Source organism: Peromyscus maniculatus, chromosome X (assembly GCF_049852395.1).
Source record: "Peromyscus maniculatus bairdii isolate BWxNUB_F1_BW_parent chromosome X, HU_Pman_BW_mat_3.1, whole genome shotgun sequence".
Taxonomy (NCBI): Eukaryota; Metazoa; Chordata; class Mammalia; order Rodentia; family Cricetidae; genus Peromyscus; species Peromyscus maniculatus.
Window position 1 is genome coordinate 104,140 of NC_134875.1, and position 7,096 is coordinate 111,235.

General features: G+C 38.3%; 1 pseudogene; it reads right to left on the reverse strand.

Moving 5' to 3' along the window:
- Positions 1-6,774: 6,774 nt before the first annotated feature.
- LOC121825907 (U6 spliceosomal RNA) lies at positions 6,775-6,875 on the reverse strand (annotated as a pseudogene).
- Between the last annotated feature and the right edge of the window lie 221 nt (positions 6,876-7,096).

Consider the following 7,096-nt stretch of genomic DNA (forward strand, 5'->3'; position numbering starts at 1 on the left):
CACTTCATAGACCTAGAGAATATAGCATTTAAATAACTTAGAATTCTGTTGACATGAGACACAATTGCTCCAGGCTGCACCAATTTGATCCTGAGAGAATGTTGGGCTTCTAAGACATTTCCATTTGGAAGTTTGTCTTCTTGGCACAAAAAGGCCTACTGGGTAAAGAACTGCCCTTGCCTCGATTGCTGACAGTACGAATGCAATTCTGTCCTTTCTGGACAAATGGGACACAAGGAAAGCGACCACTGTACTCTGCCAAGACAGGGTAAGATGGTTTTTCAGAATTCCTGCTTCTGAAAATGGTCTGTCAGACACTCTAGGCCTGTAGCCAATTTGAGTGCACCAACAATGCTGAGAAACATTAGGTGACTGTCTAGGCTGCCAGCTGTCTTGGTCTACTCTTGCAAGATTCCCGAAAGTTGCTTGCATCCACCTACCATTTCTCAGGTACCATTATATTCCTTCTCAGGTCTTTGATGGGATTGAAGACTAGCAGTTATAGTTACAACTTAGTATATATAATATCTTAGAACATATTAAGTATTAGATTCAGGTTCTTTAGGATAAGGCATCTTTTGGAATGATCTTTGTAACATGCCATTTACTTATGCTCTATACTTCTCTGGATTTTAGTATGTGTTTCTTGATTGATATTGTTTGCATTGGTTGTAGTTCCATCTTATCTAGGTCATTATCCATCATTATTCCTGGACAATATTTGATAACCATTTGTTGCTGGAGGGCTTCTCTCCAGGTCCCACCAAGCCCCACAGTCCCACAACCCACATATAAAATAATCACTCAGATGATTATATTACTTATAAACTGTATGGCCGTGGAAGGCTTCTTACTAACTGTTATTATATCTTAAATTAACCCATTTTTATAAATCTATACCTTGCCACGTGGCTTGTGGCTTACTGGCATCTTTACATGCTGCTTGTCCTTGAAGTGGCTGGCTGTGTCTCCTCCTCCTTCTTCCTGTTCTCTCAATTCTCCTCTCTCCTTGTCCCGCCTATACTTCCTGCCTGGTCACTGGCCAATCAATGTTTTATTTATATAGAGTGATATGGCCACTTCATGTAGTTAAAAGGAAGATTTATTTAGTGGGTAACTTACAAAAAAGGGAAAGGTAGGTTGTGGGGTCTGGGGAAGGTGTATCGAAGTCCAGTGGTGTTCTCTGGAGCTCTGCTCAGCCAACCTCCACTGTCTAGGGTCCAGGAACAGAGAGAGCACACTGGCCCATGCAGATCTCGGGTCTCCTGGCACCTCCCTTGGCCCCGCCTTGTAGGTGTGACAGTTATGGAAGCCTCAATGGGGTTGGAATTTCCAGATCAAAACTGGAATGGTTACCCACTATAACCATCCCTTTGTATATAGTATTAGGTTAGAACCTCCTTATTTCAACAAAAATGGGGAGATGTAGTGGGTAGCCATTCCAGCTTTGATCTGGAAGTTCCAACCCCCATTGAGGCTTCGGCAACTGTCATGCCTACAAGGCAGGGCCAAGGGAGGCACCTGGGGACCCAAGATCTGGATGGGTGAGCGCTCTCTCTGTTCCTGGACCCTTGATGGTGGAGGTTGACCGAGCAGAGCTCCAGAGAACATGGCTGGACTGCGATACACCTTCCCCAGACCCCGCAACCTACCTATCCCTTCATTTGTAAGTTACCCACTAAATAAATCCTCCTTTTAACTATGTGGAGTGGCCTTAATAATTTCACCAATAGTTTTTGTGAATGAGGCATCAAGGCATTGGATAGTTGCATTCTTTGTTCATGGTCTTACCACGCTAGCTGAATTCAAGGTGTTGATTAGAGCTACAATCTCATCTGAGGTTCAGAGTACTCTTCTAAGCTTACTGATTACTGGAAGAATTTGTTTCACTGCAATTGTGTAATTGAGAATCAGAGAATCACTAACACACCCCTGAAATACTAGAATAAATAGTTAAATCTGAACTTTTAATGTTAATTTAAGGAATCAATTGCACCCAGTCACTAATGTAAGGCTATGGTACAAACCTTCAGTAAAAAAAAAATGACTAGGCTTGGGACATCTATTGTACAACATTGCCACACTAGCTAGTAATATTTTTTAACTTGAAATATGATAAGATGGCAAAATTTCAATGTCCTGACTTCCATATTAATTGTAAAAGCAGAGAGTGGTGGATGTGGTTAATTAATTTGAATATGGTACTCATTACAAAGTGTTTACATATATCAGATCATCATACCATATACATTGTATATACACAATTTTTATTTGTTAGTTATAGTTTAATAAATCTGGAAAAAGTATGACTACAAGATAGAAGTTCTATGGGAAACAACTGTCTATCTTAAACTATCTCATTTCAGGAACTTAGTTTTTGATGGGCGATCTAGGACTACTTTGATCAAGAAAAGTCAGTAATTAGAAAGAATTATCAAAACTGAAAGTGTGAAAAATTCTACAGAACAATTGGTTTCTTCTACAGATGCATGGAAAGGAATCAAACTTCTAATTAAAACAAATTAAATAAATATATTCTTAAATATGAACTGTGCTTGGATTTTGATTTAAAGCAATTGTTAAAAGTACAGGAAACAAGGGAATTTGTACATTGAATTGATGTTTGGAAACATTAAGGAAAAACTATTATCTTTCGATATGATAATATCTTTAGATATAGTTAAGATATAGATGGCTCAGTGTTTAAGAGTACTTGCTGTTTTTGCAGAGGATCTGGGTTAAGTTCCTAGTACCCACATTGGGTGACTCATAACTACCTGAAAATCTGGCTCCAGGGCCTCCAACACCCTTTTTTGGCCTCTTGAGCACACATGTGCATATACATATGTACACACACACACACACACACACACACAGAGCATTAAAATAATAAAGGCTACAGAAAGATGGACCACTTTGATGCTAGCACTGATATGGTGACTCACAAGTGTCTCTAACTTTGGTTCTAGGAGATTTGACACCCTCTTCTGGCCTCTGCTGGCACCAGGCATGAAAATGGTACACATACATACATGCAGGCAAAACACTCATACACCTAAAATAAAAACAAATAAATCTTTAAAAATATAAATATTTAGAAAAGAAATTGTTATCTTTAGATATGACATTGAGGTTATGTTTTTAAAACTTATCATTATCCTTTACAGACTCATGTTAAAATGTTTGTGGGTAGAATGATATAACTTGGTTTTATCTCAAAATAAGGGATAATGAGTGAGAAGATTCAGTGGAGATAAGACTGATTTGAATGAGGTTTTTGCCTTGAGCAATGAAGTATATGACAGAACTGGTTAGTGAGACAAGGAAACCAGAAAAAGAAATAAGGAAGCCTAATGGCCTAATGGATAAGGCATTTATCCTTAACCAAAAAGAAAAACAGATTTTTAAAAAATTGTTTTTATTGTTAGAGAATATAATAAGGAAAGAGTATTTTCTCAAAAAGGAAAATAATCTCAAATTAGGTATTAAAGTTTCTCTTATTCAGCAGCCAATCAATGGTATAGAACTCTTCCAAGCATCAAAATAAATATTCTATAGCTTCTTTTTTTCTTTTACCCCTTCAGTTATCTCTTTTGCATATGCTAATTATATAATAATAGGTTTCATTATGACATTTTCATACATGTATATAATATATTTGGGGGCTGATGAGATGGCTCAGCTGGTAAGTACCTGCCATGCTAACTTGATAACCCGAGTTTGATTGCCCAAACTCACAGTAGAAGAAAACAACTGATTCCTGGAAATTGTCTCCTGACTTCCACAGGCAAATCATGATATACACATGCATACACTCACACATACATCATAGACACACAATAATAGGGGTGGTGGTGGTAAGTAGTTGCTGTGGGATATCTTTCTGTATGCTGCAAATATGTGTTGCTCTTTAAAAGTAGATTCAATAATCTATCCTTTCATCCTATCATATCTATAACATCCCCTTTTCTTCTTTAAAATCAACCCCTTTAAACAAAAATAAAAATTTATAAACAATATTTTGGGAATTTGGACGTAGCTTCTCCTACTATTTCCTGCTGTGGTAATCTTATGGGGATCCTGAGAAAATTAAGAATTATAGTTAAATCTTGGCTGCAGTAGTCTGTGAGAATGGACCATCTCAGCCAGTTCCTTTGAAGCTGATATTGGATGTTGGATTATCTGGTCCATGGTGTCATCATAGACCTTTCAGGGGGTCTTGGCTGATCAAGCCATATTAGCCTGGAAGCAATCCACAGGTTTTCATCTTCTGTGGAAACAAAAGCAGAACCTCTTTTCCAAAGCGACGTATCCTTAGACATAAAATTTGAAGTCAAGATACATATGTGTGTGTGTGTGTGTGTGTGTGTGTGTGTGTGTGTTTAACTCAGCAGCTTTTACAATTAAATGTCTTTCTGCATTTAAAAATCCCAAAGACAATATAATCCAGATTTTAAGTGGCTTATTTTTTTATATTCCTTTTACTGTCTCTTTAAAGAGTTTATTTTTTAATTATTTATTTCTTTATATAACTGTCTATCCTCCTTTTCATCCCTCTCCAAGCCTACATACATTTTTACATACATTGTAAACCATTTAGAGGTTTATTTCATCTGAATTTGTCTTTTGTGTATCTATAATCTTTTTATGATCATTGCAAACTGCAATGTGGCTAAGATTGAAGTGGAAGCCCTGGCTGTTGATTCTGCCACTTCAGTTTCCCAATATGGCAGAGGTACCCAGGAGAGTCATGCTTACCCTGCCAACTCTGGGGTCCATGCTGCCACCAGGTAGCATGCAGCTGGCCCATAAACCTTTTTTGTCTCTATGAGTAAAGGCTAAATCCACCATTCAGCTTGGAGACAGCTCTGTATACTGATGTGAGAATCTGCTATGCTGTGCTCAAGCCCAAAGGCTGCAGTGTCTCTGTACTGTGGCATTTTCTGTTCCAGGACCGCATGAGACATGAAGTAGGAAGCTGTTTTGGGCTCCATTTTAGAATCTCTTATTGAGTTCTCTCAGGTTTTAGGTGGAAACTCTTGCTCCATGTTGGGCAGCCAAATGTAGCCAGAAGGTTTCTTTGGTCCCAGCCCTGTGTTTCTCTGGTCCTGTCTGGCCGCGATCCTGCAGACACTTATAAAATAAACACACAGAGGATTAATATTCTTTACAAACTGTATGGCCTATGGCAGGCTTCTTGCTAGCTAGCTCTTATAATTTAACCCATTTCTATTAAGTTGCCACATGGCCATGGCATTACTGATCTGCTGGCATCTTGCTGCTCCTTTGGTGGTGGCTGGTGTCTCTCTCTCCTCTCCTTTCTTCCCTTGGTATATTTGCTTAGATTTTCTGCCTGCCTCTAAGCTGCCTTGCCATAGGCCAATGCAGCTTTATCAACCAATCAGAGCAACACATATTCAAAGCATACAGAAAGACATTCTACAGCACTTACATCCTTCTGGAGTCTTTGATGTAGTTGAAGACTAAATAGTTATAATTATTGTAGCTTGAGAATTTCTCTCCAGCTCCCTCTAAGTTCTGCCAGTCCCGGAGCCCACTTATAAAATAAACACACAGACTCTTACATTATTTAAACTGCTTGGCCATTAGCTCAAGCTTATCATTGTCTAGCTCTTACTCTTATATTTAGCTCATTTCTATTAATCTTTACTTTGCCATGCAGGTCGTGGCTTACTGGCACTTTACATCTTCCTTGTCCTGGCAGCGGCTCCAGGTGGTCCCCCTCTCTGCCTTCCTGTTCCCTCAATTCTCCTCTCTGTTAGTTCCACCTATACTTCCTGTCTGGCTACCGGCCAATCAGTGTTTATTTATAGAGAGATATCCACAGCACTTATAATTTTCCTTGGTTATGATAGAAGATAAATTAGATATGAAACATTTGACTCACAAATATAGGATAGATAGAATATTTTCTTTAATTTTGCCAAATACAAATAGACTAGATATTGTAACTGTAATTCTTGCTTGATAACTGTTTTGTTATATGTAATTCTACTACACTAAAGTTAAAAACCTTCCTTTTTGATTAGACAGAAAAGGGGAAGTGCTGTGGGATGTCTTTCTGTATGCTGTGGATATGTGTTGATCTGATTAGTTGATAAGTAAAGCTGCATTGGCCTATGGCAAGGCAGCTTAGAGGCAGGCAGAAAATCTAAGCAGACATATGGAGAGAAGAAAGGAGAGGAGAGAGTGACACCAGCTGCCACCAAAGGAGCAGCAAGATGCCAGCAGACCAGTAATGCCATGGCCATGTGGCAACTTAATAGAAATGGATTAAATTATAAGAGCTAGCTAGCAAGAAGCCTGCCATAGGCCATACAGTTTGTAAATAATATTAAGCTTCTGAATGTTTATTTTATAAGTGTCTGCAGGATCACAGGGCCAGACAGGGCAGGAAAAATGCTGGGCTGGGAACAGAGAAATCTTCTGGCTACAAGTAGTAGTAGCAGCAGCAGCAGTAGTAGCAGTAATAAATATAAAGTTTTTTTTTAATCATATTCACGTTACCCGTTAGCCTCTGTTGTACTCCTTCTACTCCCAGTGATCCCCTTCTACTCAGCTAGTCCTCTTACTACTATGTTCATGTTTTTCTTTTCTCTGTTTTTTGTGACCCATTTTATTCTACTAGTATTTCTTATAAGACCCAAACTGAATGATTTTGACAAAATCATGGTCTCCTTACCAGTGTAACACCACTGAAGAAAATGTGTCTCTATCCCCCAGCAACTATTAACTGCCTATAGATAACTCAGGAAAACTATGGAATGCTCCACAAATGCTATCCTTGCACAGGGGCCATTCTACTATTTTCTGTAACATTCCAATTTTAATATTTGTGCTGCCAAAGTAAGCACTCTATAGTTTCTTAAATGTTTTCTTGAATGGGGAACTCATTATTTTGTGATTTAAACTGTTAAAAAATTACTGGATATCTATACCTTTTATTTATCTTAAATTAGCAACTCTATGAGCTTAAAAACTGGCTCCTTTTCTGAACAAATGAGTTTCATTTCCTTTTTTATATGACAGCTTTTTGAATATTTGTAGACAGTGATCCTGCCACACTAAAACCATG